Source organism: Nyctereutes procyonoides, unplaced genomic scaffold (assembly GCF_905146905.1).
Source record: "Nyctereutes procyonoides isolate TBG_1078 unplaced genomic scaffold, NYPRO_anot_genome, whole genome shotgun sequence".
Lineage (NCBI taxonomy): Eukaryota > Metazoa > Chordata > Mammalia > Carnivora > Canidae > Nyctereutes > Nyctereutes procyonoides.
Window position 1 is genome coordinate 71,242,985 of NW_026575146.1, and position 12,508 is coordinate 71,255,492.

Genomic DNA, 12,508 nt, shown 5'->3' on the forward strand with positions numbered 1-12,508 from the left:
AGAAGATGTGGTTTATGTATACAATGGAATATTCCTCAGCCATTAGAAACGACAAATACCCACCATTTGCTTCAACGTGGATGGAACTGGAGGGTATTATGCTGAGTGAAATAAGTCAATCGAAGAAGGACAAACATTATATGGTCTCATTCATTTGGGGAATATAAAAAATAGTGAAAGCGATTAAAGGGGAAAGGAGAGAAAATGAGTGGGAAATATCAGAGAGAGTGACAGAACATGAGAGACACCTAACTCTGGGAAAAGAACAAGGGGTAGTGGAAGGGGAGGTAGGTGAGGGGATGGGGAGACTGGGTGACGGGCACTGAGGGGGGCACTTGACAGGATGAGCACTGGGTGTTGTGCTATATGTTGGCAAATAGAACTCCAATAAAAAAAATAAAAATAAATTTAAAAAAAAGAAATGTGTATGTGTGCCAACAAAGCATGAGCTAAGTTTATATACCGGCACAATTTCTAATAGTCCCAAAGTGAAAACCATCCATATGCTAATTAACAGGGCAATAATCAAATAAATAGTTTTATATACACACAACGGAAACCTATGCAGCAATGCCAATGAATGATCAATAACAGCATGCAGCACTGCATTCACAAACACCAGAAAGAAAGGTAAAAGGAAAATACGAAAGAATTCAAGCTCTATTCCTTTATACCAAATGCAAAACAGGTTAATGTGACCTATGCTGTCTCATGTCAGAGCTCTGATGACCATCATGAGTAGTGACTGGTAGGAGCCCAAAGGGCTTCTGGGGGTCTGACAATATTCTATTCAGTGAAGTAGGTGCCAAGTACAGAAAGGTTTTCAGTATGTAAATTGTTGATAAGCTACACACTTACGACCACTGAATGTGTCTTTAAATTTTTAAAGTACATCTCCTCAAATAGATGGGACATGGTAAATGGATTATTATTGTCCTATTTAGAAAGGTAGATTTTCATAGTACATAATGAAATGACACTGTGATTAGTTTTTTAAGAGTATATTGAAATTTCTGGGTAAAACTAAGAAATATGGATACAACTTAAAAAAAGAGCTCAAGTATTATATGGAACCATAATGTAAAATTCTATTTAAAAATTCACAGTGGGGCAGCCCGGGTGGCTCAGCGGTTTAGCGCCACCTTCAGCCCAGGATGTGATCCTGGAGACACAGGATCGAGTCCCACGTCAGGCTCCCTGCATGGAGCCTGCTTCTCCCTCTGCCTGTGTCTTTGCCTCTCTCTCTCTCTCTTTCTCTCTCTCTCTCTCTCTCTCTGTCTCTCATGAATAAATAAATAAAATATTTAAAAAAATAAAAAATAAATAAAAATTAACAGTGGTGGAATGCCTGGGTGGCTCAGCAGTTGAGCGTCTGCCTTTGTCTCAGGGCATGATTCCGGGATCTGGAATCGAGTCCCGCATCAGACTCCCTGCGAGGAGCCTGCTTCTCTCTCTGCCTGTGTCTCTGCCTCTCTCTCTCTGTCTCTCATGAATAAATAAATGAATCTTTTAAAAAAATTCACAGTGGTTTACATATATAAAAAGAGGAACCCCACTGATACATAAATATGTGAATTATATTAACTGTAAATAGACTAATTACTCCTTTATTTTTTGACAAAAAACACATATTTATTATTGAGCACTGGATGTTATTCTGTATGTTGGTAAATTGAACACCAATAAAAGATAAATTAAAAAAATAAATGTTTCTTTCATAATAAGAGTAGGAAAATAACACTATGAACTACAAGAAGAAGTTCTGGCATTCATCTCTGAAGAATGAGGTGAGAGGATTTTGCATCATCCTGGAAGCAGACCACCCTGAGGTTCTCTGTACTCTTATGACAGGTGTAGCACAGCACATATCGGGAATACATGGCTCTGGCCCTGCCTGTAGCCCAAGGAGCCTACCGGCCCACACAAGATGCTCTGGCCAGGAGGATCAAGGAGAACTGAAGGGCAGCAGGAACCTGCTTCTGAGAAGGGCCAAAATGGAACAGCCTTGCCCCTCCTGACACTGGAGTGTAGAAGAGTCTCTTAGACTTTTGGTCCTGCATTAGAAGAAGATGCCTAATGGTTTGTGCTCAGTGTGTTACACAAATGTCCGCACTGAAGAAAAGCTGTGACCTTTCCCAGGACAATCTGACCCACAAATTCTCACTGGTGTGGCTAAAGACCAGAAGTATCTGTGATGTCAGCCCATGAGCGAAGCTGGCTGAAATTTCTGTACTGCAAATCCTGTCCATTCTGGAGAAAACAGCCAAAGTGAGCACCTCAAGCAGCAGCTCTAGGCCACAGAAGAGCAACATGCTGTTCAGGATGGCTTCCAAGAAGAGCACAGAGGTCTACAGCAGCAGGCAATAGGAGGACATGGGGCAGATCGGAAGGTCAAACCCACACTACCAACTGGCATCTTTCAATGGCAGAGGTTTCCATTTATGCAAAAAAAAATAGTCGAATTCCTTCATTTCCAAAGTAAAAGAAAGGCATCACCACATCCACTACTACATGGGCTGTTGGAGATGGCAGCAGGAGAGCTTTCTACAGAAATATGAGGAGTTCCAGCAGGAATAGTAAGCATAATACCACTAACTCAGAAAGAACAGGATTTCCAGAGGGGTGGAGGACAACCCTTTACCTCTGGAATATCAACTAGCACTGTCATCTTCACTCCAATTACCCCTCTTTAATTTCAAACATATTTTCCTATATTCACTGAGTGTTATTTATAGAGATATGTCAAAATAATAGAATTAAAGTAGGAAAATGAAAATAATTTCCTAGAACTTTAACAATCAAACACAGAACAGGGCAATATATGCGTCAGATCCCATTTGCCATGATTTGGTCATTACTGTAACTGGTACCATTGATAACTTTCCCTAATGGACAAAGCTCTAATGCATTGATTAGTGGATAACAAAAATGATTAAATTTACATCTGTATGTGTATATTCCTACAGAGATCACCACAATAGACCCCACATGCAGAACTGTATGTATGAGTGTGTCAATATCTATTTTTTCTGTCTTCTTTCATTGTGATCTAATTTGTGATATATATTAAGTGCCATATGTGAGACACAAATATGGGTTCCATTTTGTGATGCAGAGTTATATATATAATCTATAAGTATATTTATATTATGTAAAAATCTCCCCGAGGGTTGCCTAGGCTCAGTCCATTGAGTTTCTGATTCTTGGATTTGGCTCAAGTCATGATCTGGTGGTTGTGACATGGAGCACAGAGCCCTACAGTTAGGCCCCACATTCAGTGCAGAGTTGGCCTCAGGTTCTTTCTTCCTATACCTACCCATCCTTCCACCCCTCCACAATCACATGCATGCACACTCTCTGTCTCAATTAAATAAGTAAAACAAAATTATAAATCCTTTCTAAAATTGAGGATAATTGAAAATCAAGGAGCTACAAACTCCACATAAACAATGTATTTCTTCGTCTGTCTTTCAAATGGCTCTCACTTCACAGCTCCACATTCAGTGGAAGTCTCCACCATAAACTAATCTCATCACTTCAGAGACAGGAGTGTTTACCACCAAACCTCTTTCTTGCCAACAGGCCCAAATCACCTTCAGAAAAGAGAGAAAAATCTGCCTTCTACAGATGCCAATTCTATGGAATTCATGTCATTTAAATTATTACCATCACCTGATCTGGTTTAAGAATCAGCTAAAATGTAATTTGTGCTCTCCACCACCTATTCCAGCTCAATCTGCCCATGTCTATCTGAAAGTGTTTGCATATGCTTATCTCCCAAGCTCCCATAAAACAATAAATACTTCACATGAGTGACTACCACCACTCTAGTATGAAAAGGAAAAATTTTAACTGGCTCCCCAAACCTCTATTCACTGTCTAAATTTCCCCTCCAGCAGAATGCTCTTCAGTTTCAGTGATGACTTGCCCCATGCCGATCGATTATCATCCTCCTTTTTCTATGATTCCATGCCTACTTCACTTCTGCGCATTTTATTTTTTTTTATTTTTTTTTCTTTTAAAATTTTTATTTATTTATGATAGTCACATAGAATGAGAGAGAGAGAGGCAGAGACACAGGCAGAGGGAGAAGCAGGCTCCATGCACCGGGAGCCCGACGTGGGACTCGATCCCGGGTCTCCAGGATCACGCCCTGGGCCAAAGGCAGGCGCCAAACCGCTGCGCCACCCAGGGATCCCCACTTCTGCGCATTTTAGTGTGACAAATTTATGTCACACACTCAAAGACTTCTCTGTAATATCCAGATTGCTTCAGGACCTGGAGTTTATAATTGAATTATTTCTGCACTCTTCCACTGACCATTAGCATGACTTCAATCACATGAGTCTTTAAAAAAATTATATAAATGAGACATTACAATCACTATTATAACTCATTGTTAACAATGAAGATGTTCAAAGTGTTCTGTTTGGGTCTCATCATTTATGAATGAATTAACAAGATTAGGAAATATATGGGAATTTCTCAATTTAAATATTTCTTATAAGATGAGGGGATTTTATATTTGTTATCCAGACAAAGCAGACCAGGGATATCCTGGGGTCACGACTCATGAGCAGAAAGGGGCTGACAGTTGGGAAACACAGACTGATCACTAAACTGGTGTTCATTACGTACCAGCTGAGATTATCAAACAGACTCAAAACAATCTGAAAGATAGAGGACAGAGTGTTAAAATAGACCAAGGTGCTCACCAGGAGAAGGATGGTTTTGGTGGCTGTAGATTCAGGTGATGATGTGGAGGAGACACTGCTCCTGAGAATGTGTTGAACACTCTGCCTATGCCTGTACAGAATGAAGACCATGGAGCTGCTGGCAGAGAGCATGAGCCCCAAAAACAGGACATCAGGGAATGACAACATTGCTACATGCAATGAGTTTCTGGTTTTGTCACGAAGAACACTTGAACAGTATCCGAAACTTTTTCTACTTGTGATATTTTTGTTGTTCAAAGTGATAGTCAAAAACATAGGAATCACAATATTTACAAGTATCTGCAGGACCCAGAACTGGACTATGGAAGGGACAATGCACTTGAAAGCTTTCCCTTTAAGCACTACCCACCTGGAGTCCCTGGGGCTGATGATGATGACCTGGAAGACACTCAAGAGGCAGGTGGTGCCAATGGACACTCCCCTGCCTACCCCACGAATATAGAGAAAAAAATTGCATCCAAAATCACTGAAGATATGATATAACCCCCAAAATGGCATTGCATTGTGTATTCCAAATGAGAACAGGACCAAAATGTTGGCTACAATCAGATTCTTAACAATGAAATCTGTGGACCTTAGCCTACATCCAGTGAAATAAAGGAAGAGATAATGGTTAAGAAGAGATCAAAAAGGGTGTTGCCTCTTGACGGGATGAGCACTGGGTGTTACTCTGTATGTTGGCAAATTGAACACCAATAAAAAATAAATTTATTATTAAAAAAATAAAATAAAATAAGTAGGACATACTGTAAAAAAAAGGGGGGGTGTTGCCTGTGTTCTCCTCTAGGATTTTGATGGAATCTTGTCTCACATTTAGATCTTTCATCTATTTTGAGTTTATCTTTGTGTATGGTGAGAGTGGTCTAGTTTCATTCTTCTGCATGTGGATGTCCAATTTTCCCAGCACCATTTATTGAAGAGACTGTCTTTCTTCCAGTGGATAGTCTTTCCTCCTTTGTCGAATATTAGTTGACCATAAAGTTGAGGGTCCACTTCTAGATTCTCTATTCTGTTCCATTGATCTATGTGTCTGTTTTTGTGCCAGTACCACACTGTCTTGATGACCACAGCATTGTAGTACAACCTGAAATCTGGCATTGTGATGCCCCCAGATATGGTTTTCTTTTTAAAAATTCCCCTGGCTATTCGGGGTGTTTTCTGATTCCACACAAATCTTAAAATAATTTGTTCTAACTCTCTGAAGAAAGTCCATGGTATTTTGATAGGGAGTTCCCCAGGATTCCAACCACAGTCTGTATTAAGAAGATCACTCCTACTGCCAGATCCTTGGTGGCCGTCCTGGCAGGTCTCAGTGATTAGTATTTGTCTTCTGGGTGAGAGGATCCCGTGTGGGAATATGAGGAAGGGGCAACATGAATCATGTCAGCTGAACTCCGATATTCTCCACTTATTGACACTTCCTACTTTGAAATAATACTTACAGCACTTCTGTCATTTAAGGCCTTCAAATTGTTGCAAACACAAATATTACCAAATACTTGTAATGTGTAACTCACTGGTATAATGGCCACCCATGTGGTAACTTATTTCTCTCAAATACATGAGGCAGTGACTATTGCATTCTTTATAAAGGTGAAAACACAAGCACAGAGAGGTGAAGTACTTTGTCTGAATTCATTCACTAATTAGGGGCAAAGTGGCAATTCGAATCTGGCCAGAATGGTTACAAACTAGTGCATTTAATCCATAATATACAAAAATGCTAGTGAGGTGTGTTTCTTGAAATAAACCAGCTATCAATTTAAGTTTAGGTTTGTACCTTGTCATTTCAGGTTAGATTGCTGGCATATTTACATTTTTTAATGATGAGTTCTCACTTATTTATGAAGACTGTTTCTATAGCCAAATAGGAACTTGAATACAGCTTTAGATATCATAATAAAGTGTAGATGCACTGATTGCAGTACTACAAAGCTGAAGGAACCTGCCCCATGACAAGCTGGATTCAATGAATTCAAGAATGGCTCAATACGAGGATGGCAAAGAAAGAATCTTTGGCTTTTATTCCAGGAACAAATGTGCAAGACATAGGAACTCAGGATAAAAAGCACCGCTGATGGTTTAAATCCTGTAACATCCACACAAAATTATGACTGCATTCAGATCATATACATATCTACTTATTAATATCTGTTTAAATAAATTTAGTACCTGTAAAGCAAGACTTGTGAAAGATATTGAACTACAAGACATGCAACATGGAATGCTAAAGCAAAATCCTTATCTCTTGTACAAGTGACATAGGTTTTGGAGTAGTATATTTAATATCAGCACATGTATCACAAGATACATTTGAGACTAAAAATCATGTGTGACACTAAGTTATATTTTCCTTAAATGCTTCCTCCCTCCGTTAATGGGAAAAGTCTCTCCACAACCGAGACACAATTATTTAATCTATTAAGCACTTCGTAACCCAGAGTTTAGAAAACATTTCTGCTCCAGGAACTGTGACCAGACACACTGTTTTTGCACAGGATAAGATTATTTCTATACATTCATCCAAGATTTATTACAAGCATACAGGTGTTATGAATGCACATGTAGAGATCAGAAAATGTCTGTTGCTCCTGGAACAGAGTCTGAACAGCAGCCGGACTCCAGTTGGGAAATTAATGATTATATTTATTTGCAGAAAATGTTGAATTATTATATTGCACACCTGAAAATAATCTAACACTGTATGTTAAACACTGTATGTTAAATTAACTGGAATTACAATTAAAACTTTAAAAAATCAGTTTTCACAACCCACTTTGTTCAAAACACAGCAATCATTGTCAGTGAGGATGATACTACATCGCCTTCAGAGCTATAAGGGATGGCCATAGGTCTAGGACCACCATCTCTCTTTCCTAGCTCAGCTCCTGCCTCAGGATGTATTCCACCTTCATGCCAGCCTTTGGCACTGAACCAGATTCATACATAGAAATCCTCCTTTATCCAATATGTTCCCTTATCTGGACTTCTGATACCACTCCTTCCTTTACAAATTCTACCTCCCAGAAATTTTTAAAAATCCACCAACTTTGTCCTGCTGCACACATGGTGGGCTCAGTGGATGGGTAAAGCAAGCAGTATGTGTGCAAGAGGGGCAGCTGGGCCCTGAGATGTGTGTTTATGACTCTGGGAGCTCCCTTCTCCTCACAACTTCAATTATCATTTCACCTGAAGCAGCATTGGCACTGACAGGCTTGGGAGCTGAGAATATTTTTGAAAACTTTTTTCTTAGTTACCAATTACCAAGAATAACTACAAGTTTCTAATGAGCACCTCTTAAGACATTCTAGGCATGTGGGACAAGGACACAAAGCCTGGGGGAAACAGAAGCAGGGGCAGGAACCATAGGCACAGGACAGAGAGCCCTGAAGAGGAGAGTGGATGTGAGTGAGCCAAAGAGCCCACGGTAAATAGCCAGGGTGATAAAGTTGAGAGAGAGAAGGAAAGGTTTTCAAGGTCTAAACACATGGCCTCTCAAGGAGGAAGGAAGGACACAGAGTCTCACCTGGAACTCACTATTTATCTCAGAAAGACATTTTCCCTTTGCTATCCTGGTCCAGGTCTTTCTCATTATCTGGAAAAACCACATTTTGCAAATATGCCTTTTATGGCATCAACCCTTCTATTATGTGTTCCAGTGAGTTCCATCAAAATCATTATGCTGACATCTTAACATCTCAGAATATGCTCTTCTTAGGAAATAGGGCCATTGCAGATGGAATTAGTTAAGCTGAAGTCATATGGAGCACAGTGACTCCTAATCCAACATTACTGGTGTCCTTACAGAAAGGGGAAATTTGGAGGAAGACATTGATACAGGGAAAACACCCTATAAAGACAGAAGTTATGCTGCCATAAGGCTAGGAGGCAAAGCTGGGAGACTGGCCTGGAGCAGACTTTCCCCAGGGACAATCTGAAAGGTCCACACCCTGAGGACACCTTGATCTGAGGCTGTAGCCTCCAGAACTGCCAAACTGAATTTTTGTTGCTTCAGACACTCAGTCCATGGCCTTCTTATGACACCCCAGCAACTAATACCCCCTAAAATTGGTTATATTTTTCTTAAATGCTTCTTCCCTCCATTAATGGAAAAACTCTCTACATAACTGAGACACAGTTGTTTAATCTATTAAGCACTTCATAACCCAGAGTTATAGAAAACATTTCTGCTCCAGCAAATGCAACCAGACATACTGTTTCTGCACAGGATCACATGATTTCTAGACATTCATCCAACATTTATTACAAGCATGGAAGGGTTAGGAGTGCACATATAGAGATCTGAAAATGATTTTTCAGAAATCCCCTCCCCAAGGTGATAATAAACATGAAACCAGTAGGGAGGACCACTTAGCTGCACACCACTTCTCAAATAATGAGCCAGGAAATCACCTGGCATATGCCTGAAAGAGATTCTTTACAACATTCCACGCTAATAGGCTTTTGATCAGCCTGCCTCTAAGAGCTGCCTGGGCTCCTCTGGGAGCCTGGAAGTGGATGGGCACACCTTCTCTTATTTTTATTTCCCACCCATTTCTTCTCCCTTCCCCTCTATTCCCTTTCACTATTATTTATATTCCCCAAATGAATGAGACCATATAATGTTTGTCCTTCTCCGATTGACTTATTTCACTTTTTAATGTACAGGTCTAGAATTTGTCCATTCATCTTTCAATGGACACTGAGGCTCCTTCCACAGTTTAGCTATTGTGGACATTGCTGCTATACACATCGGGGTGCAGGTGTCCTGGCGTTTCATTGTATCTGTATCTTTGGGGTAAATCCCCAGCAGTGCAATTGCTGGCTCATAGGGCAGGTCTATTTTTAACTCTTTGAGGAACCTCCACACAGTTTTCCAGAGTGGCTGCACCAGTTCACATTCCCACCAACAGTGCAGGAGGGTTCCCCTTCTCTCCGCATCCTCTCCAACATTTGTTATTTCCTGCCTTGTTAATTTTCCCCATTCTCACTGGTGTGAGGTGGTATCTCATTGTGGTTTTGATTTGTATTTCCCTGATGGCAAGTGATGCAGAGCATTTTCTCATGTGGGTGTTGGCCATGTCTATGTCTTCCTCTGTGAGATTTCTGTTCATGTCTTTTGCCCATTTCATGATTGGATTGTTTGTTTCTTTGGTGTTGAGTTTAATAAGTTCTTTATAGATCTTGGAAACTAGCCCTTTATCTGATACGTCATTTGCAAATATCTTCTCCCATTCTGTAGTTTGTCTTTTAGTTTTGTTGACTGTATCCTTTGCTGTGCAAAAGCTTCTTATCTTGATGAAGTCCCAATAGTTCATTTTTGCTTTTGTTTCTTTTGCCTTCGTGGATGTATCTCATTCATTTGGGGAATATAAATAATAGTGAAAGGGAATAGAAGGGAAGGGAGAAGAAATGGGTAGGAAATATCAGAAAGGGAGACAGAACATGAAGACTCCTAACTCTGGGAAAAGAACTAGGGATGGTGGGAGGGGAGGAGGGTGGGGTGTGGGGGTGACTGGGTGGCGGGCACTGAAGGGGGCACTTGACGGGATGAGCACTGGGTGTTATTCTGTATGTTGGCAAACTGAACACCAATAAAAAATAAAATTATTATTTAAAAAAACATTAAAAAAGAATAAATTTAAAGATCAAAAAACAAAAACAAAAATATGTGGGACACACATAGATTACAAATCCCAAAATATTTACTGTGTGAATATATAATGCCTGACTCTTTTTACAAAGGGAAAAGAAAACCTACATGCAACATGAATAATTCTTACAAATATTGAGCAAAAGCCTTAACATAAAAAATGCATGATGTATAATTACATTGATACACAGTTGTAATGATTAAGAATGGTTAATTATATTATAAAACTATAAAGAAAAGCCTATAAGTGCTTGCTGCACAGACAAGATGGTAATTACCTTTGGGTATGAAGATGGATGGGATATAATTGGAAAAAAGTACACAAACACCACTGGGGTACTGGCAGTGTTGTTCCCTAACCTGTGTAATGACTATTTATATATGAATATTTCTTATATACTGATTAACTTACAGTTTTTTTATTTTTATTTTTTAAAAAATATTTTATCTTTTATTCATGAGAGAGAGAGAGAGAGAGAGAGGCAGACAGAGGCAGGGGGAGAAGCAGGCTCCATGCAAGGAGCCCGATGAGGGACTCGATCCTGGGACTCCAGGATCATGCCCTGAGCCAAAGACAGGCGCACAACCGCTAAGCCACACAGGTGTCCCAACTTGCAGATTTTTTAAAGATTTTATTTTATATAATCTCTACACTCAATGTGGGACTCAAACTTACAACTCCAAGATCAAGAGTCTCATGCTGTACTAAATGAGGCAACCAGGTGCCCTACTTGGTGATATTTTAAATTAACAAAGAAATGCAAGAACCCAAATATACCAAAAGCCTGTTATTTGAAAAAGCCAATAATATATATATTTGTCTCACTACAAATACCTATAGAGTCAAAAGAGAAAGTGCAAATAAAGACTATAAGAAGTTAGAGATACGACTCATAAAATAAAGATTTTTTTTTTGCCTGAAAGAATATTATGAGTAACTTTATGTTGTTAAATTTAAAATCCTGGAGTAATCCTCGTGAAAACATGTTAACTCCAGACAGGTGAATAGCAGGTGAATTTTAATGGTAAGCAACAAGACAAAGATGTCCACTACCACCCCACTTTTGAACTCCATATTGCAGAGTGGAGCCAATGCATTGAGGTAAGACTAAATTATTAACATTGGAAACTGGAATGAAAAATAAAGTTATACAGACAATACCATCATGGACATGGAAAAAGATTCAAAGAATTAGTAATGTAAAAAAGAAAATGCTCCCCAGAAACCACTAAGCAGATTTTCACATATAGCTGGCTAGAACTACACCATATTATATACTAAGCTCATTTCACAAAAATTCGGTCATTAGCAATGGGAACTGGAACCATCATGACTAAGACCAACCAGCACAAACCAAGATATGGGTCACCTTGCCAGAGGGAGGGATGCCAAACAAAATGTGGAGATTCTGTTACAAAGAACAAACAGCAAGTAAGCAACAGGGTTCACTGCTGCTGTGTAGTAAGAGGTGAGTGCAGACACTGGCAAACATTTTCTGCAAAGGGAAAGATACTACACATTTTCAACTCTAAGATCTCTGTCACAAGGACTCAATCCTTCCTTTGCTGTAGGAAACCAGACACAGACGGCGCCTAACAGATGGGGGATGGGAGCGGTGGTGTAATCCCTCTGCAGTTAGTCAATCCCTGAACAACACACACACACACACACACACACACACACACACACGGTTCTGGGCTCTGCAGCCTCTGTCCCAGCAGCGGAGGTTGAACCTCAATCAGCCCTCACATGCATGTCTCTGTACCACTGATCACACACGCCCTTACAAATCTGAAACCCTGGCTAGACCCCCCCGATGTGATGAGCATCCCTTCGGGGCCCCAACATCACTGAGCCCCAAATCAAATCCCCCACCGGAACCAGACGCTGAGATCACGGTAAATGATCTGCACTGCCCACACCCCGACAAGTGGTCGGATCTGCAGAACCCCAAACTCTGGAGAGTCAAGACAGCGGTTGATCTCTACAGACCCTTAACTGTCTTAATGACCTCCACAGTACCCCAACCACAGAGTGACCTGCCTGGCGCCTGAAAGAACATTATGAGTATCTTTATATTGTTAAAACCTCAAATCAAAGTCCCACCAGCTTCTCAAA